At 37.4% G+C, this 23,662-nt stretch overlaps 1 protein-coding gene across 10 annotated transcripts in view; it reads left to right on the top strand.

Moving 5' to 3' along the window:
* The window catches only part of SSTR5 (somatostatin receptor 5), a 360,218-nt gene that overhangs the window by 60,023 nt on the left and 276,533 nt on the right, over positions 1-23,662 (top strand). For 8 of the 10 annotated variants that reach the window (XR_012484441.1, XR_012484442.1, XM_074279705.1 and 5 more), the window contains one exon: positions 1,741-1,892. The exons of the other annotated variants lie outside the window; for them this stretch is intronic. The gene's annotated coding sequence lies outside the window, so the exon portion shown is untranslated. The remainder of the gene's footprint in view (positions 1-1,740; positions 1,893-23,662) is intronic. 10 annotated transcript variants of the gene reach the window in all.

Here is a 23,662-nt window from a genome sequence, read left to right as displayed (position 1 = left end):
AAACATTTTTAGTATTAGTATTATTACCCCCATTTTATAGCTGAGGAAACAGGCTCAAAGCACTCATTGTACAGGACAACACTGCTGGCAAATGTCAGAGACAGGTAGCTAGCTTACATTGTTATTGGGCTTGAAAGTTTACAAAGGGCTTTTTTTTCCCTCAACAACATTGTGATGAAAGTACTGGAAATAATAGTTTACCCATTTTATAGATAAGGAAACAGGTCCAGGAAGGATGACCGATTTGTCCTTATTTACCAATTGACAAATGGCAAAAACTGGTCTTATATCCAGGTCTCCTGACTCCAGTTCTGATATGCTTGTGATATGTTTTCTAAGGGTCTCAGGATAGTCATGGGCAGCCCAGAATAACCAGTTTGTTTGTAGCTTAACAGGACAACTTGAGGAAGCAGGTGGATATGGATGAAGGGACAGCCTGGTACTTTTTCCAGGTGCAGAGAGAGAGCTTGAGGAAACTAGGGAACCTGGAAAAGGGACTTCCTTCTAGAAATCAGGAAGCCTCCTTTCTCAGAAGCTTCCTGATACTCCAGTTAGTTTCAGTGGAACAGTTTGATGAATTCAGCGTAAGGAAGCTAGAAACATATGGAATACATTTTACTTCCCTTGTAAGCAAAGTGGAACCAAAGTGGGAAGGGCTTTATGTAATATGCATTGGGGGCTCATCAGACTCCAGAGGTTTAAAATGTTGTTTTGAGGTTCTGTCCAAATACCAGATCACTGTTGAGCTGTCTCATCCTCAGCTTCCATGTGCAGTTATGGAAATGGCACTCTGAGCTCTTTAAAAGTTAGGATCACTTGTGTGAAGCCAGGCTGGAGAGCCAGCTTCGTGTCTTTGAAGTAGTCAGCTCTGAATCATGATGGTAAGTGTTCTGGCAGCCAGCACCCCAAACAGCAAAGAGTGGTAGAAGGTTAAAGTCATGAAACCCTACATGATTCTCTCAGAATCTCAGTCCTGGAAAGGATTTGATTCAATTTAATAAGCATTAAGCGTCCACTACTGGACAGCAGGTTGGAGTGGAAAGGACAAGGGATGTGTTAGACTTGGCTTGAATGTTGATTCATGATATTTATTATATGGTCAAGTTACTTAATACAATTGAGCCTCAGTTTTTTCATCTGTAAAATCAGAGTAATATTTGTATTAATGATTTCATAGAGTTGTTGAGAGAAAAATGTTTTATAAACCCTAAAGCCCCATATAAGTGTTCTAGCAGTACTCTTCTTCCTGTCCTGTCTTTACCATACTATAGCAGGTTTGTCAGATTTAAATAGGTGACTTCACCTACTTCTCCCTCATCCCTTCAACTCACCACCCTCTAATTCAAAGATTATGAAGAAAATATATTTTGCCATCCTTATTAGTCCCTTCATCTCTGAATATGAGCTAATAGTTCTAGACGTTAAGCCCCAGTCCAGAAGTATATGTCCTGTTCTTAGATATCATCTTCCTAAATAGCTGTTCACTTCTTAAGTCTCCCCACTTTTTTTGAAGTCCTTATCTTCAGTGGACAGCAGTGATGTATTCATCAGGACTTGATACTTCCTATAAATGAATGTTTTCTAGGTTTTTCTTAATGATATCACTTTGTTTCCTTCCTTCCTCATAGTATATAAAGTGGAGACAATCATTTATTAGCTATCTACTATGAGCCACACAGGTCTCTTATATGCCAAAATATTCATAGCAGCTTTTTTTTTTGTATGTGTGTTTGATTTCAGAAAATTGGAAACAGAGTAGATGTCCACCTGATTGGGAAATAGCAAAGCACATTATACACACATGGAGGGGATAAGCATTTATATAGTGTCCCAGATACTGTGCAAAGCATTCTATAAACATTATCTCATTTGATCTTCATAGCAACCAGAAGGTAGGTACTATTATTTAATCCCAATTTTATAGATATGGAAACTGGCAAAAACCTGTCCAGTCACTAAGCTAGTACATTTCTTTATTTCTTTTCTTTTCTCTTCTTTTTTTTCTAATAAATTTCTGAAGTAAAATCTAATCTCGGGTCTTCTTGACTCCAGTTTTGAGCTTCTTAAAGTGTGGGTTGCAAACCTATATGGAGTCACAATGTGAGGTTTGCTAAATTTTAATTTATTATCAATAAATGTTTAATTTATCTACTTACTTTACATAACTATATACTTGGGATTGCATACAAATTTCTTGGTTGAGAAGGGGCTTCAACACCCACTGTATTCCACTGTGCCACCTAGCTGGTAATGTTACATTGACAAATACTTTGTGGCTTTCAGCAGCGAGTCATCAACAACCACTGTTTGTCTGTTCTACTGACCATTATTGGATGATCTCCTTCCTGACCACAACCATAAAATTATATCTTAATTCTTTATAAGAAAGCATAGTTAACTTCATGTTGAAAAGAAACAGCTTACACCTCTCTGGATGGAATGAAACTCTTACCTCTCATTTTGCCCCATCTGCATTTTCAGACTCTTTGTTCTTTATTTTTTCCTAAAAATATTTCTTCCATTATCCTTTCAAGTAAAACTTCTTTCTCTCTGGTACTCTGTCCCCCTAATTCTTTCACCTTCTTTCTTAGTAGAGAAACAAACCTGCACTTCTGTACATACAGAGCAATTACTCACCAATGGCAGAAATAAAAACTGAAGGTACTGACATCGTTACAAATTTCCTCTTGCCCTCCACACTTGCTATGATATCGTTAGCTCCTAACTCTTTTGTTGGTAACTCTTAGATTAACTGCTGTGGTAAATAGTCTGCTTACTTACTGGGGGCAGTGCCCAAGGCTTCATTTATTTATCATGGGTTACCTACCTTTTTTTTCCAAATGGGAAAGTAGTTTGCTCAGCTGCTTTTGATTAGCAATTAGCAGATTCCTACGATGCTTTAATTCAGACAGAAATTGTTCTCAGCTGTTCTCTGTGACAATCTCAGGCAGGAATCTGATTATTAGCTAGTCTTTAATTAAATTTTTCTACCTAACTTCTCTCTACTTCACACTGATAGATAACATATATATCTTTTCACCTCCCTGGTTCTATTTTCAGAAAAAAAATAATCCTCTTAGGACACAGAATGGTATGCTTATAGATTTAGAGATAAAGTGGATCCTTAGATATTCTTAAGAGAAATGTTTCCTGAATGATGTGAGGCTATAGAAAGCAAGAGGACCTCAGGATGAAAGAAAGAATAGGGAGACCCTGTTTATGCAGTTTGGACAAGAGTGCTGGACTCTGTCCCTTGCTCCTGGGAAGTTTCTTGCTGGCAACCTCAGACTTGTGGAATAATGAAAAGAGCCCCAAACTGAGAGTTAGAAGTAGAATCCTAACTGAAAATTCAGGCACTTGGAGCAAATTCAATTGAGGGAGGTGGGGTAGTGGTATACAGAATAAACATGGGAAGATATCTTAGACATCCAGGCATAACACCCTATGGGGAGAGAGGGATGCTGGGACACTAGAAGAGGGGTGATAATCATGGGTTCTGAGAATACTAGCTTCCTGGGTCAGAAACCAAGAAATTCAATGTTAGAAGGAGCTAAGAGTGGCTTTGTTTGGAGAATAATTTGCTTCCCTGAAGTAGGAAAAATAAGTGGGTCATCTTTGCTTCCTCTTTTAGCTAATTATTTTTGCTAATTAGATGTTAAGCTGAGTTGTTTCTATTTAATGAAATACCAGTATAATCTGATGCAAAGCCCCATTTATTAGTCTGGTTAGAACAGAATTCCGGTCCTTATTTTACTGTGAGACCTCTCCAAGCTTATTCCCTCATCTAAACCATGAAGGGTTGGTCTTAGACTTCTTCCACTTGAGACCCCTTTTCCCTCGAGAAATTTTTACACAACCTTGGGTATATAGGTATATAAAGTAAGTATACAAATCAAACACTTGCTGATAATAAATCATAATTTTGTAACTTCCCCACACACATTTAGTTACATGACCTCATATAGGGTTGAGACTCAGTTTAAGAAGCTTTGATGCAGATGACCCCTAGAGTCCCTCTAAGTTCTGATATTCTACAACTTTATGGCTTTGCAACTGGCTAAGGCAGTAGTGTCTGCTTCCAGTTTCCCAGTTATGTCTGTTAACAGGCTGGGCTTATATGTCATGTCATTTTCTCCGAGGAGGGAGGGAGATCTTCAGAAAGGAAAAACTCATTCAGTTTGCCCTATTCTTCTTTCCTAGGGCATCAATGCCAGGCACCTGATCTCTTAGCAGGGACTGAAATTCTATCCATTCCTGTGACACTAATTCCCAAGAGGAATGGCAAACAGAGGTGTTGGGGGTGGGTGGGGGATAAAAAAATCATTAAGGGAAGAAAATGAAAAAGATGGCAGTTTCTCATTATCATATGCCTGAGCCACTGTCCCCAAACACCAAATCCCAGCCCATCTTGTCATTAGTGTGCTTCACTGACAGAGCTGTCAATTCCCCCAGAAGCCCCCTGGAGGCTTGGGAGAGAGACATAAATTCAAACGATTCGCTTGGGAGCTCCCACACTCCCTTTGGAATCATCTTGTGAACTCAGAGCCTTCTTGCAATATATCGGCTAGGGGACAGACAGGTGACAGGGAAAGAAATGTGGCATTTTGGAAGGGTTGGATCACTTAGTTTTGGGGGTGAGTGTATGTGTGTTTGTACTTATGTGCACTCTTGCGTCTGACCTTTCCTTGTCAAAAATGTTTTGCCTTTTTTTGAAGGTTAACCTTAAAATCTTCAGCTCACTTGTTTCAAATTTGGTCCAGAAGACTCAGGTAAAAGTGGTGTGGGGAGTGTAAATATCTGTGTCAATGTGCATTTAAAGGTTTTAAATTGATATCTTACATCACCTTAATTTCCAAATACATCCCTCCCTGTCCTCTACTTTGCAGTTCATCCCTTGTGACAAAGAATAACCGCAGAGAAAAAAAATTAGTTCAGCAAAACCTACCTACATATTCACTGAGTCTGGAGGTATTTGCAATGTTCTATGTTCTTAGTTCTTCATTGTACAAATAAGGAAGGAAGTGCATTTTCTTTTCTTTTCTGGGTCCAAGCTTGATCATTATTACTTTACTATGTATTAATTCATGCAAATCTTCTTATACTTTTCTGAATTCTTTTTTAAAATAGTGTTTATTTTTTCAAACAAAAGATGCAAAGATAGTTTTCAACATTCACCTTTGCAAAACTGTGTGCCAAATTTTTCTCCCTCATTCTCCCTTCCCCCCTCCCTAAAGTTAAACATGTTCAGTTCTCCTGAATTCTTCTTATAGTATAGTAACATTCCATTGAGGCAGCTATGTGGCATAATGGATTAAGTGCTGGAACTGGAGTTGGGAAGACTTGAGCTCAAATCCTATTTCAGGCACTTGCAAACTGTGTGACTTTGGTTAAATCACTTAGTCTCTACTTCAGTTTCTTTCACTGTAAAATGGGGTTAATAACATAAATGAGATAATATTTGTTAAGTACTTAGCATAGTGCAAGTTATGTCACATAATAGGGACTTATACCCTCATGCATGGAACACAGTATTATTTAACCATCTCTAACCAGTGGATATCTTCTCTGTTACTAGTTCTTTGTTATCACATAAAAAGGTTTACTATGAATTTTTGATGTATAAAGTATATTTCTTTCACCCTTTTATCGTCCTAGAGGGAATGTATGCATTTAAATCACTTATTTTTCCTTTTCAATTCAATTCAATTTACTCCCAAAATGATTTGACCAATTTGTAGTTCCACCAACAATATATTAGTGTGCCTATCTTTCTGTAGCCCATCAAATATTGGCTAGGGAATATGCAACTTTAAGGATTATAATTCCCATACCTGTGGGAATTATGGGTCCTAAAGGACTTTTCTCAAAAGAAAGAGCAAGATTATTATTATTATTATTATTATTATTATTATTATTATTATTATTATTATTTTACTTATCAGGGGAGGAAACGAAGGTTCAGAAAAGAGGTGATGTGCCCAGCCAGTCACAGAGCTGGTAAGTAAGAGGAAGAGCTTGAACTGGGCGATCACTATAATCTCTTCTAGGGCCAAAAGTCTATGAATTCCTCAGAAAATGGATTTCATTTCAGATCATCTGACTAAAAGTCTGGTGTTCTTTCCTCTACAATATGTTGCCTCCTTATGTGCACATGACTTTCTCCCTCCTCAAAAGGCTTTGTCTATTTTTAACATAAACCCTTAAGCCAAACTCTCCCAAAAGGTTTTGAAGTGTTCTATTAGATTCTTCCAAATGATGAAAAAAAAAAAAAAAGGCATGTTCTCACACTGGGCAGCAAAAATCACCATAATGATTATGGATTATAATGAAGTTCTTACAGATTTCTACAAATATTTTTCTTTTCTCCTGGATCTTTAGGAGATCTTCCTTTGCCATCTTCCCAAATATCAGTGACTTTACATGCCCTTTTGCTATCTATCTGATTTGTCCTTTTCTTCCTGGTTTTGCTACCTTAGGCTCCCAGCAGAGCTTTGTTTCCATCCCAGTCTCTGAACACATCTTTTCTGTCTCATTTCTTCCTCTTCATCTTGCTCCTTACATCTTCTTATTGGGACTCCCTTCAAATTCTATAGGTTGGAATTAGAGACAAAACTAAAACATGAATTCCCATATTTTTAGTATTGTATAGTGGACATGTCACTGCACTTGGCATTAGGAAAATCTCAGTTCAAATCCCACTTATTAGCTATGTAATCTTTGGAAAATCATTTAATCTATCTCATATTCACTTTCCTCATCTGTAAAATGGGGATAATAATAACAATGTCTACTGATTAAATCTTATGCAACTATGTGGAGTTGGCAGACAGGGTTGGTGTCTTTCCTCTCACCCCCTTCTCCATGTCTCATGGTGTCTTTCTCCTTGTTATAGTTAAGTAACTCTTTTAGGGTGCTGAACTCCTCTATGGATTTAGCCTGTGAGTTAAAGGCAAACTCCCACCTTATAGCGTATTTCCTCTCGCCTGGTTAATTGTAAGTTCCATTAGGGAACTTGTCTTTTCCCTGGTTAATCAACTTTCCTTGCTAACTATAGGCTCTCCAAAATCTATTTCATATTTACCACTCCTGGTCCCTCTTCATTTTGTCCTCTTCTCATAAATAAAGATATCTTTTGGCAAACAAAATGGCCAATGTGAATCCTTCATCTGTGCCTTGCACCATGCACCTCATATTCAAACTAGGAATTAGGAGCCCAATCTCATCACCTACCTCACAGGTTACTGTGAAGATCAAATGAAATAGAGTTTGTAAAGGGCTTTGCAAACTTTAAAGTATTATACAAAATGTAACAAAAATCTGAGAGTAATTTTAAGCTTTAAAGCTTAAATTAGAATTTAATTGAAACGGAAACAGCCCTGTTATTTGTGGGAGGCTATGCCATTCATTAGTTGTGAGATCTGGAACAAGTAATTTCTTGAGCATAAGATTCTTCATCTAAGGAGGATTTAATGATTTGAATTACTAGTTCAGTTCACATTCTCTGAATAGAGAAAACACTTGGGAAATTAAAACCCTACAAAAATATGGTCTGAGAGTTTAAGATCATTCAAGGGGAGAACCTTAACTGGGGAAGGGAATGGTATGATGAGGTTAGTCCTTTCACTGAAAGCAAATGGAGGCAGCTAGGTGTCACCAACCCTGGAGTCAGGAAGACCTGAATTCAAATTTGACCTCAAATACTTATTAGCTGTGTGACTTTGTGCACCTTAACCTCATTTCCTCTCAAAGAAAAGAAAAAGAAAGAAAAAAAAGTGAATGAATTATCAGCTAACTTTCCTATCCTCAGTTCTGGGCTTGAAATAAAGAGGATCTTGCTAGTGTTGAACTAACACTAAAGAGAAAATATCTATTTCTGTATCTCTCTCTCTCTTTCTCTCTCTCTCTCTGTCTGTCTGTCTTTCTCTCTGTGTCTCTCTCTGTCTCTGTCTGTCTCTGTCTCTGTCTCTGTCTCTGTCTCTTTCTGTCTCTCTTTCTCTTTCTCTCTCTCTATCTCTTTATCTCTCTATCTCTCTATCTTTCTATCTCTCCATCCAACAATTCCTTTTCAGTTCTCTTCTTCCTTTCCTAACACCTCTCCTCTTCCCACTCCCAACAATTAGCTGCCATTGGAATAAGAAAGGTAGATATAGAAATGATTTTTTTTTTTGCTGAAACCTCTAGAAACAAACTTCAGCCTGGGATTCAATAAGATTTGAGGCTGCACTAAAATTAAATCCTTGTTATTGCCATATTCTTCCTATCAACAGGCTAGTGCCCAAAGTGTTGCCATGGTTACTTGAGCACAGATGTATGAATCAAGGAAGAATGTAGGAAACCATTGCCCAAGAGTTAAGTTGCTGTTTAATGATTCAATCTAACATCTGAAAATTGCTCCAAATGGACAAGATGAGGGGCAGGGGTTCCTTAGGAGACCAGTATTTCTTACCCATTTTGAGACTTCTCCAGGGTTATGGGGGCTTCATTTTGAGGGGACAGAATGAGAGGGGGAACGGGGCAGGATTTTCTCCTGTCATGGGATGTGTCAGTTTTCTCAGATCTCTCTAATAGAAAGGTAGACAGAAGCAATGGAGTTGAGATAGGATCTCTCTAGCAGAATAGCATAGATAATTTGGAAAGATTGCTTTCTTTCAAAGAGTTACCAAATCTCCAGATTGGAAAGTCTCTCAGAAACTGTAGTTTCATAGGATCCTAGCTTTAGGAATGAAAGGGACCTTTAAAGGTATTTAACCTACTCCTTTCCTACAGAGGAGATTTCATATAGTCGGCCTCAAAGCTGAACTCGATAGATGAGTGGTTATGGGAAGCTTTTGGAAGCGCTTGACTGATATCCTTATTTTAGGGGAAAACTATGCTATTGGGGTCCCATCCCTAGTATGTATGCTACATCTTCAAAGCAAACCTTAGTTCTTCAGCTCTAGTGGAGGCAATTTGGTATGGGAGAAAGCATAGGATCTGAGGTCAGAGGAGATGAGCTCAAACCACAGCTTTGCCATTTATAACTTGGGACAAGTCAGTCTTTGGATCTCAACTTCCTCATCTACAAAATGAGAGTACTTCAGCTGGCACTTATTTTACAGATGGGGGGCATGAAGATGAATATTCCTTTTTTGTAACCTCCCCTAAAAAACCCAAAACAAATGGGGGCATCAGTCAAGCTCTTCCAAAGAATTCACTTAATTGCATTTGATTCAGAGGCCAGGTATGTGATAGACTAGATGACTTTCTTCTTCTGTAAAATGAAATTAAGGGTTGGCTAGCTGGTCCTGTGGTCTAGTTTGGAGTCAGGAAGACTCATCTTCCTGGGTACAGCTCTAGACCTACACATTGACTAGGTGTGTGACTTTGAGCAAGTCATTCAGGTTCCTCATCTGTTAAATGAGCTGGAAAAGGAAATGACAAATCACTCTAGTATCTTTGCAAAGAAAACCTGGAGCAGGGTCACAAAAAATCAAAAACCACTGAAAATGACTCAACAACTACAACAATTACAACAGCAACAACTACTATACCAATTACAACAAGAGCAACAAATAGAACTCCAACAATTACAACTACGACTTCAACAACAATTCCAATAAGTCAAAAGCAACAGCTTTAGATCTGTGATCTCAAGAGTCTCTTTTCTCTTTAATGACTTTAATCCTAATTTTCTATTGGCTCCATTTAGCATCCTGTCCATATCACAATTTTTCCCACCACAGTTTTGCTGTGTCTTGGGTTGGCATAAGAAATTAAATGGGAATATTTTGGGAATTTTGTAGAAGCTGCAGATGACATATGAAGCAATGACATAGAGCCTGTGATCAAATCCTCAATCCAAAATACACAATTACTGTTAACACCCTGTAAAATTAAAAAAAAGAAAGAAAGAAAGAAAGAAAAGAAAATACAGATTTTTTTCTTTGGTAAGAAGGGAAAGCCAAAATTTTTACATGGATTTTCCAAATCAAGAGAGCACCAAATCCCCAACCCCCAGTACATGGAGGGAATAGCTATCAGTTAACCAAGAAACATTTATGAAGCATACTATGTGCCAGGACTGTTTTGGGACCTGTAAATACAAGTATAAAGAATGAAACAATTCCTACTTGTAAAGAGGATTATGAAGTTACATAATATCAGAACCTGAAGGTGACCATCTATTTTGTATAAGCAGGCTTTCCTTGTAGGAAGAAGCTTGGGTTTGAGTTCAATATCTGACACATACTGGATATGTGAACCTGGGCAAATCACTTACCATCCCAGTGTTCTAGGAAACTGTCTCTGACTGACTATAAGTTATTGGAAAAGTGATGACCTAGATTAGAGGCAGTTTTCTCATCTGGGAGTCCCTCTAATCAGTGAAATCACAGTCCGTTTCTAATCTCTTTCCCTCTTTAGACAGAAAGAAAAACTAAAATCTGAAGAAAGGAAGAAACTTTTCCAAGATTACAGAAAGAGTTAATAGAGAAGAAAGGAGTTAGGACTCCAGTCTCCTGATTTCCAGCCTGGGGCTGCTTTCCATTAAGCTACATTGTTCTGTCCCAAGGAATTAATTTAATTTTATATATTTGAGATCTGGGCTGGGAATGGCCAAATTATGCAGAAATAACATGGGATAGGTGTCCCCAGAATACCTGAGGGAATATCCTGTAGCCCCGCTATTTTAAAAAGTAAAGAAGCCCCTTTAAAATTGAGCTTGCTGTTGACAGAGGAATACCTTGATTATGTATCCCAGTCCAAAATTTAGAAAGACAAAGGTGGAGGAGGTGAGACTAGAAAAGCAACATTAATTCAGGGGAAGAAGCAAAGGAAGAGGAAGAATTTCAGGAACATTTCAGAAAGTTATAGCTTTTCACTGGCAGGCTCAGTTGGCTTTTAATTACTCCAGTGAGAAACCCATTTTCTGCTTGAGAGTTGAATAGGGAAGAAAGGTCTGGAGGGATGGATTTCTCTCTGGAATATTTTCTCTGCCTTGCTCTTCTTGGCAGTAAAGGGACGGCCTGGGGGCAGCTTAAATGTGCATATGAAAGACAGAGTAGCTGTGATCTCTGAGATCCTGCGGTGTAGGAGATTTATTAGAGCACTCATTCATTCCACAGACCTTTATTAAGCCTCGTACATGCTGAGCTTTCTGTTATGGAGGGGGAGAGAAGGGAGAAGAAAGGGAAGGGTATAAAATGCTGGGAGGCGCAGTCTTGACTTCAGGGGGTTTACAATCATCAAGATAGAGTGGGGGAGAGAGGAGGGAAGGAGAGATGGAGGAAAGGAATAAGCCTTAAATGAAAATAATAAATAAAATACAAAATTAAAACATAAGAAGGGTGGAAAAAATGCTAAAAGATCAGATGATGGATCAGTTGCTTCCAACTGTGGCAATCAAAGGAAGCTCCACCAAGGAGGATTGATATTTGGGCTAGGTCTTGAAGGATGTCAATGATTAGAGATGAGGGTAAAGCATTATAGGTAACAGAAATGGTGCAAACAAAGGTGAAGAGGTAAGAAAGAGAGGAATTTGTTATCTCTTTCATCTTTTATTGAAAGTTGTGTGTGTGAGGGGACAAAGAGCACTTTGGCCAAGTGTCATAGATGCCACCCTCCTTCCAGACTAAGAAATAATGATAGTAAGTAAGTCGTCTCCTTAGGGAGACTTTGAAGCATATATTAGATATGCTAGTTCTGGTCTGCTAAATATAAGTGAATAGAAGGCACTTTGGCTGAGAAAGCATTCAAAATGGCATCAATCAGGTCCTCTACCTGCTTCTTTCTTGAATATCTATCTTTGGCTTGAGTCCTTCACTGAGAGCATCTATATATGAGAGAGAATGGTGAAAGAGGAAATAAACTGAACTCTCTCCTCTCCAAAGGCAGTGAATATTTCCATAAAGCAAGCCAAGATGGCACTGGGGAAGAGTGTGACCTCATTCTTTTTAAAATGCTAATTGATGTTAATTGGGTAAGTAGAAGGGGGAGAGACAGCTAGTCAGTCACTGGTGGCTGGTGGTAATAGGACTTAAGGTAAGTGATACCTCGATCTCTTATGATTGGACCCTTCTAGGACCCAGAAAGGGAAATGTTGCATCCTGACTTTGGGACATCCTTATTGCACATAGCATAAAGTACTTAGGGAACATGCATCTAAAATGGTGATATCTAGAGCTTCTTATATTTTTCTGTTTGCTATCCCTTTTTACCTGAGAAATTTTTATGTGACCCTAGGTATATTTATTGATAATAACTCATAATTTCATGATCCTTACATATGGAATCAAGATCCACAGTTTAAGAAGCTTTGATATAGTGAATAGGATGCTAGGCCTGGAGTCAGGCAGACTCATCTTCCTGAGTTGGAATCTGATCTCAGCCACTTACTTATATGAGTTTGTCATTTAAGGGGGACACTTCCAGGGAATGATTCCAACCTCAGATGCAGGCAGTAACAGAATTCTATCTAGAGATGTTTCCCTGGGACAAAAACAATTGAGAATAAATTTTAAAAAAATTTTGTGAGTCCATATGACATATTTTATTTTCATTTTTTCCAGCTGTACTACCCATCCTTTAATTAATTTTTTTTTGATTCTTCATGATCCTTTTTCTCTATCCAGTCTTTTCTCCATGCAAAATGTAGTCTACTTATGCTAGTCTATTTGCTATTCCTCACACACAGTGCTCCACCCCTGTTCCTTTGCACTAGCTGCATCCTATGCCCACATTATTCTCACTTTTTACCTCTGCCTCTTGGAATCCCTGGCTTTCTTTAAAATTATGCTCAAGTGCCACCTTTTACAGGAGACCTTGGACTCAGTCTACCTTTTATTTACTCTATATTCTATAAACCTATTTATGCTGAATTCTCCATTAGAATGTAAGTGCCTTTAGGTCAGGGACTGATTTTGCTTTTTCTTTATATTCCTAGTGACTTGCACTGTGCCTGGTACATACATGGGTACTTAATAAATATTTGTTTACTCTGTCCCTTCCAAATATTAATACAATATGGGGAAGAGCTTAAGGAAAGTTGTCCAGGACCTCTGAGTTATAAGCAATTCTCTCATTATGGGTGGTCTTCACACAGAGGGTGGATACTTACCTGTCAGAAATATCACACTCATGATTCCTGTCCTGGGTGGGAGGTTAAAATGGTCAACAAACATTTAAACTAAGGACTTTGGTGTTCTCTTTCAACTCTACAATTCGATTCCCTCTACTATTTGTTACTCAGAGTAAAATTAACCTCCCCTCACCTTTTTCACACCTAAATTTGCTCTGTCTACTAGCTGTAATTCATCAGATCCTCTCATCCTGTTGTCTGGTTTCCATGATGAAAAAGAGGGAAAATTACTCAGGTTGTTGAGGCCTCAGAGTTGATTCTGCCCCATTAATCAGTTCTAAAGGCTGAGTGATCTTTTTACCCTTCCATTTGTTGCTCTATCCTAGCTCTCATAACCTCATCTAAGTTGGTCTCAGTTCCTGTATTTTAATGGGAATTGGAATGCTTTCTGAGCCATGAATAAAAATGGCTTTGGCAGATTCCAACCTTGGCCCTTCTTCTGTCTAGGCTGGGGGTAAGTTAAGGTAACTTAGGGGGCCATCCATCATTCAGTCATTAGTGAACACGAAAGCCGGTGTGGCTGATCAAACGGAGGTGCCAGAACTCAGAATGGATGGTCTCCAGGGTCAGAGCACCTGCCTGTGTCGCTGGGGAAAGACAGATTGATGATGTCTGTGACCCCTTCCTTTTGGGCCGCTATCTTCATCTTGGTTTTCCTGAGTTGTCTGAGGCAGAAAAAGGAGAGCGGCCAGTTATGCATTCATCCAACTAACTCGACAGGGCTTGTTGGTGCTTGTTGGTAGTGGGCTTGTGTGAATGTGTACTTCATTTAAAAAAAAAAATTTTCCCCAATGGCTTGGAGTCAAAATGAAGATGTTTATTTTGAAGCTGTGACTGTGGTTCATGTAGGAAATGTTTTCAGTGGAAACCTGAAGTGATGTCTTCTGCAGCCTCATGGGCTCACACGGCTATGTCTACATACTGCTAAGGAAAACTGGTCACTGTCCAGTTCCTGTGCTCTGTGTACAGCCAAACCAGATACCAAAGGCCAAACGATTTTCTCCTTTCCCCCTTCCCCCACACACCTGGAGGCCTGGATTTTCTGTCTAGGCTATCTGCACATTTTTTCTTCCCTGGTAAATGTGACATCTCTGCATGACTTGGAGTCATATAAAAACAGCTTGTTAGTGAAGGATACAGGGCCATGTACTAGAGTTGACTATTCAATGCTGGTGGATTCTAATGAGAAAAGGCCATCTTTGAAACATTATGTAAGTGTGGGGTAAAGTAGGAAAGGGGACAGAAGCTAAGACTCCTCTTCTCTCTCTTGGTGGTATTCAGTATGACCCTGGCTCTTCCACCTTTGGGGAAGATGGTCAGGAAACCATATGGTATGCTGTAGATTTCCCTGGTGCCTCAAGTATGTGTACTGTCAGGTTCTGTGCGGTTCTAGAGCCAGGATACATAGCATACCTAAGAAGGGGTGTGAGAGCTGGCCAAATGTCCCCTGTGTATTTATGTGGGAGAAGAGGGAAAAGGGAGAGATTGCTGATGAGAAAGGCTCTGCGATAGGAGCAGCCCAAGGAAAATCACCTTTCTCGAAACTACTAAATCATGCAAAGTTTTCTGCTTTGTGTCTCAATATTGATTAAGCATCTACTATGTTCTAGGCACTGTATATAAAAAGAGGCAGAAGACAGCTTCTTCCCTCAATGAGCTTATATTCCAGGGTAAAGTTTTCTCACTTTTATTTGAACATACTTTTAGCTCTATACAACCTCGTTTTGTTCCTAGAGAAAGGCATGATTATGGGTCATGTGACTGATTGTCACAATATTCTATATATCCGAGCATATAATTTCCCTCTCAGAGTAACCCCTTTGGGACGCTATAGAGACATGTTTTACGTAATGATGCTTCAACCACTGTTGTTTCACCAACATGTCTATGAGACAGTTACAATCACAGACTATTATAAATAATGTCTTAATCCTTGATGGTTTTGTTAGGGTCCTATGAACTTTGCTATGATATGCTTACAATAAGAGGAAAAGTCTCAGAGGTTATCTTTAAGGGTGTTGCAGATCTTGCAAAACAGACTCATTTTCATTTAACTCTTTAGTGTTCTTTAAGCCTAAATCCTCAGTTTATAGTGCAGGCGAATACACAGGACTTTCCTCAGGGATACAAGTTAACAAAAGGAAAACTATGCACTAGCATAGAGAAAACCTCCCAGGTAACTAAAATCCCCAGAGATGCCCTGCTCTATCACACAGGGGTCTTACCTGTCTGTCTGTTTTGGTCTTCATGCTTTTTTAATTTACCTATGAGCAGTTTCAGACTAGGAGAGTCAGATGCATTCATTAGGACTATTGCCAAAAGCTGTTGCCTTCCTTTTTCCACTGAGCTACCTCCCTGATTGTTGTAATGCTCCCCCCCCAACACATGGTATTTTATTAAAGGGGGATCAGATTTTTTAATTAAAGAATAAGGACAGTAGGGAAATAATTTCCAGTAACTTGCTTCAGTAAATAATGACAATTTAAACCAATTTCCCCTAGGGAGTTTATGCTTATCATGCATATAATTTATACCTGGAAAAAAGAGAGAACAATAAGTAAGGAAGTAATTAAGAGTTGACTTCTTAAACTTCCACTTGATAGTTCTAGATCCTACTTTTTGCTACCTCAGAATCTGCTTTTGCTCAGCTCAGCTCTGTTCTTGTGACCCAACTATGAATGCAAAGACATATTTTAGTCTTAGCTCTGTTATTCACTCTGTGACTTTGTAAAAGTCAATTCCTGGGACAGCATGGTGAGTAGAATACTGGACTGCTCCTTAGGAAGACCTGAGTTCATATCGAGGCTTCACACTTAATTCTATGTGACCTTGCTCAATTGCCTCACCCCCCCAAAAAAACTAAAACAGAAAGTTACTCCCCCTCTCTGAACCTCAGCTTCCTCATGTATAAAATGAAAATGACAGTACTTGCATTTCATAGGTTGGCCCTCAGGTTGTTTTGATGAGTATTTTGCAAACCATAAACATAGGGGAGAAATAAAATATAGAAATATGAACTGTCAAAGTTCTGTTTTCATGGAAATTATGAATGACATTAAGCAGGGTATGCTTGCCTACTTATCCCAGTGACAAACCACTTCTGTTCAGAATACTGCTGGTCAGGAGCACTCCTTTTGGGAATGATCTTTAAGGCCAGTGTAAGAGTTGTTGACCGGGCTCTTTACTTTAATATTGCATGTTATTCTTTATTCCATAATCCTTCATCTTATTTACCAGGCTTGGCTTCCAGTTATTTTAGGCTATTTTCTAAAAGTCATATTCCCCTTTAAAGACAGAGATTTATTATCATTGAGGCTTGAAGAGAAGTTATTGCAGGTAGGTTTTTCCCTCTGAAAATTGGAGCACAGTGGGATCAGGAGATGAAGAAGTATAAAAGTACTAGCACTCATAGCTCCCAGGTCTTGGGGTTGATGCTTTTAGCATTTTCAAAGGGATAGTTAACAGTTTTGGGTAATAGGAAGAGGTCTATGGTACAGGGGTTTGATGGATATAGAGAATGTCCCTGTGGTGAGTGTTTGATGAGAGGCAATAGACATTATAGTGTGAGTTAGAAAAGTAAAAAGCCGGTTTGGATGGGATTGTGGCTCTAAAGAAGAAATACTTGGCAAAGAAAGGGAGAAGAGACTCACATATACAAAAAATATTTTGAGCAGTTCTTTTTGAAGGGCAAACGACTGGAAACAAAGGGAGTTTTCAACAATTAGGGGAATGTCTGAACAAATTATGATATGTAAATATAATGGGATTTTCTTTCCTATAAGAAATGACAAAAAGGATAATTTCAGAGAAACCTGGAATGACTTAGATAAACTGATGTAGTGAAGTGAACTGAAACAGGGAAATAGCTTATAAAGTAGCAACAATATTATAAAGAAAAACATTTTTGAAAGACTTAGGAATTCTAATCAATGCAATGACCAAAAGCTTATCTAGAAGACCAATGATGAAGCACACTACTCCCTTTTTTGACAGAAAGATGAAGGATTCAAGGTGCAAAATGCCACATATATTTTTGGATGTGGTCAATGTGTAGGTTTGCTTTGCTTGACTCTGCTTGTTACAATTTTCTTTTTTTTTCAATTGAGTATAGAAATTTGGAGGAGAGAAGGATGATATAATGTGAAAAGGGGAGAAAAGAGAATTATTGAAACATTTAAAAATGTACACAAAAGAAGAGAAAGAAGTTCAGAAGGAAATATAGACAAGCAGGGTAGTTTTGAAAGTAAGAGTATTTAATGCATACTTTTATTTTTTTTAAAGCAGACAAATACAGCATATATATATGTATATATATATATATGCATACTATATATATATATATACATATATATATGTGTGTGTATATATATTTACAACTAGCAGCTTTGGTCATTTTACCATGTTCCCTGTAACCACTAGTTCTCTCCACCATTTTCCGAATCTTTTTACTCACATATCTATACCATAATTATAAACAAATACAAACAAATAGATTCACAGGTTCATGTATAATTCTTTTTGTTCTACTTTGTACATGGAAATGTTCTTTTTTTGGCATTAGGTTCAGAAGAAAAAATAATAATAAAAGGAAGAGATTATGAAAGGGGTGATTTAAAAATATTTGACAGGATGCCATGTGGAAGAGAGATTAAAAATGTTTTTACTTGTTCCCACATATTAGAAGGATAAGTGAATGAGAATTACAGGGAAAGACTACAACATTGACTTTTTTCTTGTTGTTGTTGTTTTTTCCATTCACATTATTGTAGTCATGGTACATTGTTTTTGTTTCTTCTTCACTCTGTGTTGATCTCTACAAATCTTCCCATGCTTTTCTGAATTCTTTATTTTCATCATTTTCTTCGGTTTCAGTAATAATTCCATTATCTTATTTACCATAACTGTCATTTCACAGTCAGTATTTCTCCCTTCTTCATTTTCAGGGACATCTTAAGTATAAGCTTAATACAACCTGAATTCCAATAGTTCAAATTAGAATGATAGTTCTCAGGGGGACTCAGGATCTAGATCTGAGTTGTGTGGACAGACTTGTCCCTTTTCTAGAGGAGGATCAGAAGTCTGATGCTTCTGAGATAAACCTTTTATTCTTTGAAGGACAAACCAGCAGATTTCAAGGATCAGCAGGCTCTAATAAGCTGGAACAGTTTCCAGTATAGGCCTGATAATGGAATGTATATCAAGAACTAGTCCCTCGAAGCTTCATTACCAGCTCAGCCATTCAATAGATGAATGAATTAAAAAACATTGACTAAAAACTCCTACACTAAGAGCTGGAGATACAAATGTAAAAGCAAGACTCACTTTACCCTTGAGGAGCTTACATTCCAATTGGGCAAACAATATATCTAGGGTAGTGGTGACCAAGGAAGGGTACTTTGACTTGGAAAATCATAAAGATGATGAGTAGAGCAACATAAAAGTAAATTGATGACATGCCCATTCCAGGAGAAATGGAGAATTGAGTTGATTTATGATTCCAGAGATGGAAAGCAAGTAGGGGATGAGACATTCTTGGTCAGCAATAGGGTAAATGGCAAGAAGATAGCTTGGATATGAAGTGAACATGGCTGGGGCTAACTAGATAGGATAGTTTTATTGGCTAGAGCACCTCTTAAAGACCTTTTATAAAAACTAAGAGGAGTTACAATTTGTATTAATGGAGGGACTAGTATATATAGTATATAATATGTATAGGTATACATAGGAACCCTTAACACAATGTCTAGTATATAGGAAGAGTTGAATATAGACCCTGGGCTAAGAATCTTTGTTTTAAGAAATCATCAATAACTTTGAGTAGGTGATATGGTCAAATTTATGTTTAGGAAGATTTTTGTGGGGAGGGGAAGGAATGGTCATTATATGGAAGAGAGAACTAGAAACAGGAAGATCAATTTAGGGATTATTATGATAGTCTATGTCAGATTTGATAACAACATGAATTATGTTATAGATATGTGAGTAAAAAGATTCAGAAAATGGTGGAGAGAACTAGTAGTTACATGGCAAAATGACCGAAGCTGCTAGTTGTAAAGCATGATCTGGAGTCAGGTTTTGTAACAGATTAAGTAAGTGAATTTTTATTCAGTTAGTTACTCATTTAGCCACCAATAAGGATCTACCTACTCTGTAGACAGATCAAGAATAGTTACTCCTCTCCTTTTACTTACATAGACATCTATCTGTGTCTAGATAGGGTTGTGCATCTGCATGTTTCTGAAGAATGAGTGCTAGTCAAAATGAGGTACAGTTGAATGCCAGTGAAGTGACACAATTGATAGAATGCAGGTTCTCAAATTAGTATAGATCTGATTTTGAATCCTAGCTCTGATAATTATTGGTTATATGACCCTGGATCAGCTACTTAATGTCCTTTTAGCTTTAGTCTCTTCATCTGTAAAATGGGGATAATAATAGCATATACCCCACATGGTTTTTGTGTAGATCAAATGGAATAATAATTTTAAAGTTCTTTGCAAATCTTAATGAGCTATGTAAATGTTAGCTATTAGTAGTAATAACGTTAATAATAATTTAATAATAAATGAAAATGATGACATAGGGTTGACTACTCATGAATTACTCTTACCTACTGGCTGATAAGATCTGAGACAAGCTACAATATCAATTGAACTGAATCTGTCTTATAAAGATTGAAAAACAAATGAGAGGTAAATAATTATCTAGAGAGAACAATTAATGTAATCAGCCATAGGATTAAAAATTTTTTTAGATCTGGAAAGGGTCTTTGAGACCCAGTTCTTTCATTTTATAGATGGGAAAACTGACAGCCCCAAGAGGAACAAGTGAGTTGTAAGTAGTAAAAAAATAGGTGGCTGAACTGGTTGTTAATATTAGGAATTTTTTTTTATCTTCAATAGTACCCCTTTTGATTCGCTGGCCTAAAACAAATCATTCCTCTTGAAAATATATTTAATTCTCAAAAAGTTTTCTATCACTTTGTACAATGGAAGAGAATAGAACATCCCCAGCTTTGACTATCCTTTTACCATTCCAAACTAAAACCCTAGAGAATTAGTCTGTATTTTGGAGATGGTAGTGGTGGTATTCTTTTAAAATATTGTGTTAATGCTCTTTTTTGGGTCTCCTTGTCATTTCCTAATGCTCCCAATCACTCAAGAACTCTCCCTTAGAACAAATAAGCATAATCAAGCAAAACAAATTAATACAAAGCACATATCTGAAAGCACATTTTTGGAGAGGTAAGAGGGATGCTGCAATTATAGGAAATAATATCTTAGTGCATCAAAGTTCTCAAATCTTTCAGCAATATTCCCCATTACATCATTGTGGTCACTATAAATATTCTGGTTTTGACTACTTTATGCAGAATCTGTTCATATAAGTCTTCCTAATTTCTGTGAATGCTTCATATTTATCATTTCTTTTCACCTAATAATCTTCCATCATATTCCTCCATGACCACTTAAATGTTCAGCTATTCTTTAATTGGGGAAAATCTATTTTTTTCTTTACTATTCTTTACTACTAAAAAATGCTATATTTTCATACATATATGGGAGATCTTTCCCTCCATTTTTGATCTTCTTGAAGTATGTGCCTGATAATGTTATGGCTCAAGCATATGTACAGTCCAGTGACTTTTTTTTCTATGACAATTTGCCTTTCAGTTTTCAAATGCCCTTATTTAAGCCTTCCTGTATTTGCTCCTTTTTCTTTTTTTAGAGAAAGCATTTTGAATGTTCCTTCTCTGAGGGCTGAATTCACTCCCAGAATGCTGCTGCCCCCTAAAGAGAAAAAATGGACAGAGCAGCAGCATTACAGACCCAAACATTGGAGAGGAAGGATAGGGCAGACAGAGATTGAAACTAAGAGGAAGCAGAAGTGGGGGAAAGATCATAGAAATTTCCTCTAACCTAGCCCTCTCATTTTAGAGATGAGAAAATAGTGACACAAGAAATAAAGTTATTTGCCTAAAACCACACAATATTAACGGAGTTGGGATTCAAATCCAGGTGGTCTAATCTGTGAGCCAAGACATAATGCTGCCTTTTTATTCCCTATCTTTGGTCCAGGAGGTAGAGATCCCTTCGGCATCTCTTTCATTTCCCTGAGCCTAACAGCTGGAGGGTGACCCCCTCAGCTTTTGAGGAAGAGCACCATTGGGGAAATGAAGCTCTTTTCCTCCATGGTTTATAGTATCCCTCCTTTTACACATCTCATTTATATTTATGGAGATAAGAACCAATGCTCCTTCTGGCCCAGACCTTGGAGTCCAGATCCTAAACTTAAGCAGAATCTGAGGGGTACTTTGTCAAAGGCAGATTGCGCTCCGTATGACTCAACGCTCAGATATTACCATGGCAACCTGGAACTCAGGATTCAATACTCTTTCCCTTAGTTTACATATCCTCCCATTTCTGCCATGAAACTTAGGAAAATTTAAATTTTTTTTTATCAATTTCTTTCAAGACAGGCAGCACGGAGTATGAATATGGCTGGACTCTGAGTTAGAAAAAATTTGGTTCCAAGCTTTGCTTCTGAAATATACCATATAATCCTAATAATTCACTTAACCCCTCAGTGCCTTAACCCAGGACTTCTTAAACTTTTTCCTCTTCTTTTTACCCAAGAAGTTTTTATATGACCCCAGGTATATAGGTATATAAAATAGATACATAAATGAAACATTTACTGATAATAAATCATCATTTTGCAACTCCCATATTCAGTTTTAAGCCCCCTATATAGAGTTGTGACCTACAATTTAAGAAGCTGAGCTCTAGACAATTTTAGGCTGTTAAATCACTGAGGGTCCATCTGCATCAGCAGATGAAGTTCTCACTAGGAGTCCTTATGGTAATAATAATGAAATTACAAGTTTGTATCTGAGCTTCTGTTTTTGCATCATCTTCCTTTATGAATATATCCCTCCCCACCACTCTCTGGATAACTAACTTGTATAAAAAAGAATAAAAAAGGGAGAGGGAAACCACTTAATCAAAATGAAACCACTCAACTAAATGTGATAGTAATCCAAGATAGCCTATTCATAGTCCCCCATTTCTTCAAAAAAAAATGAAGGAAAATGGATTCTTTCAGCTCTTTTCTGGGACTAGGCATAATTATTATGATTAATAATAATAATAATAATAGTAAATGAAACTTCAGCTTCATTTTTTCTCCTTTTTACATTGCTGTAACCTCTACGTTTTCCTGCACTAAATTTCATTGTATCAATTCACATAAGTAACCCCATACTTTTCTGAATTCTTCAAAATCAGTATTTCTTATGTATGCTAAGTGATATTCCTTTGCATTCATGTATCCTAATTGGTTCAACTACTCCCCAGCTGATGGACAATTACTTTGTTTCCAGTTTTTTTTGCTACTATAAAAATCTGTAAATGTGTATTTGAATAAATGACTTCCTGGAGAGAGGTTTGTTAGTGGAGTCCTCTAAACTTCCCAGAGCACCAAGGTCTGAGGACTGTAAGAGGCCCTTCACACACAGGTGATGGTAAGGATGGGTGGGAAATCCTAGGTCTGTCTCAAAAGAGCATTTTGTCTGTTCCTTAAATCCCAGCCCCATAGGCTATCTGTTGTTATCTGTTGGCATTAATGAAGTCTTCCCTCTGTGTATGAAAATGGCTAGTGGGGTGGTTTCTTTGCTTTTTATTTTTTATTTTTTTATTTTTTATTTTTATTTTTTTTTTACTTCTTTTGTTGTTGTTTGCTTGCATTTTATTTTCTTTATCATTTTGTTCGGTTTCTTTGCTTTTTAATAGAACAGGTCATTTAGATTCATTTCTCATTCTCCCTTCTCTCTCAATTCCCCCCCCCCAACTAATTAATCATTGGCTTTTTGATTATATCTTCCCAACATTTCCTTATTCTTTTTCACTTAAATATCTACTACTCTAGTTGATGTCCTAATCACCTCTGACCTAGACCAGTGGTTCTCAAGCTTTTGTTCTCTGTATCTTTATATTATTAAAAACTATTTAAAATATGTTCAAAGAATTTTTGCTTATGTGGGTTATATTTATATATATTTACCATATTAAAAATAAAAACTAATTTGGGATTTATAGGCCCTCTGCAAGGGTTTCAGAAATTCCTAGGATTCTGTGGACCACACTTTGAGAACTACTACCTTAGATTATTGTAAAATAGCCTTTTAATTGATCTCTCTGCTTCCTTTCTCTTCCCCTCTGTAGTAGGCGTGTAAGAAAATCTTAAATTTCAGATTTGCACAAACATTTTCAGAAACTCCTTATTGCATAGATTAAGCCATGAACTGGGATTTTTTTTTTGTTATTGTTATTAGGTTTCTTTTTTAAAAAGTATTTTGGCAATTGATTTTCAATATAATTAGTTTCTTTTGTAATCCTATGTATTTATTTTATGCCTTTAAAAAATACTATTATGAGAAAGGGTCCATGATTATGCCAGCTTGTGATACTTTCCAGCCTGTTAGTTCTTTGAATTTGACATTCCATCTACATATACCATTGCACACATTGTTCCATGTCTGGAATGTAC

Source organism: Sminthopsis crassicaudata, chromosome 1 (assembly GCF_048593235.1).
Source record: "Sminthopsis crassicaudata isolate SCR6 chromosome 1, ASM4859323v1, whole genome shotgun sequence".
Taxonomy (NCBI): domain Eukaryota; kingdom Metazoa; phylum Chordata; class Mammalia; order Dasyuromorphia; family Dasyuridae; genus Sminthopsis; species Sminthopsis crassicaudata.
This window is presented reverse-complemented; position numbering and strand designations above follow the sequence as displayed.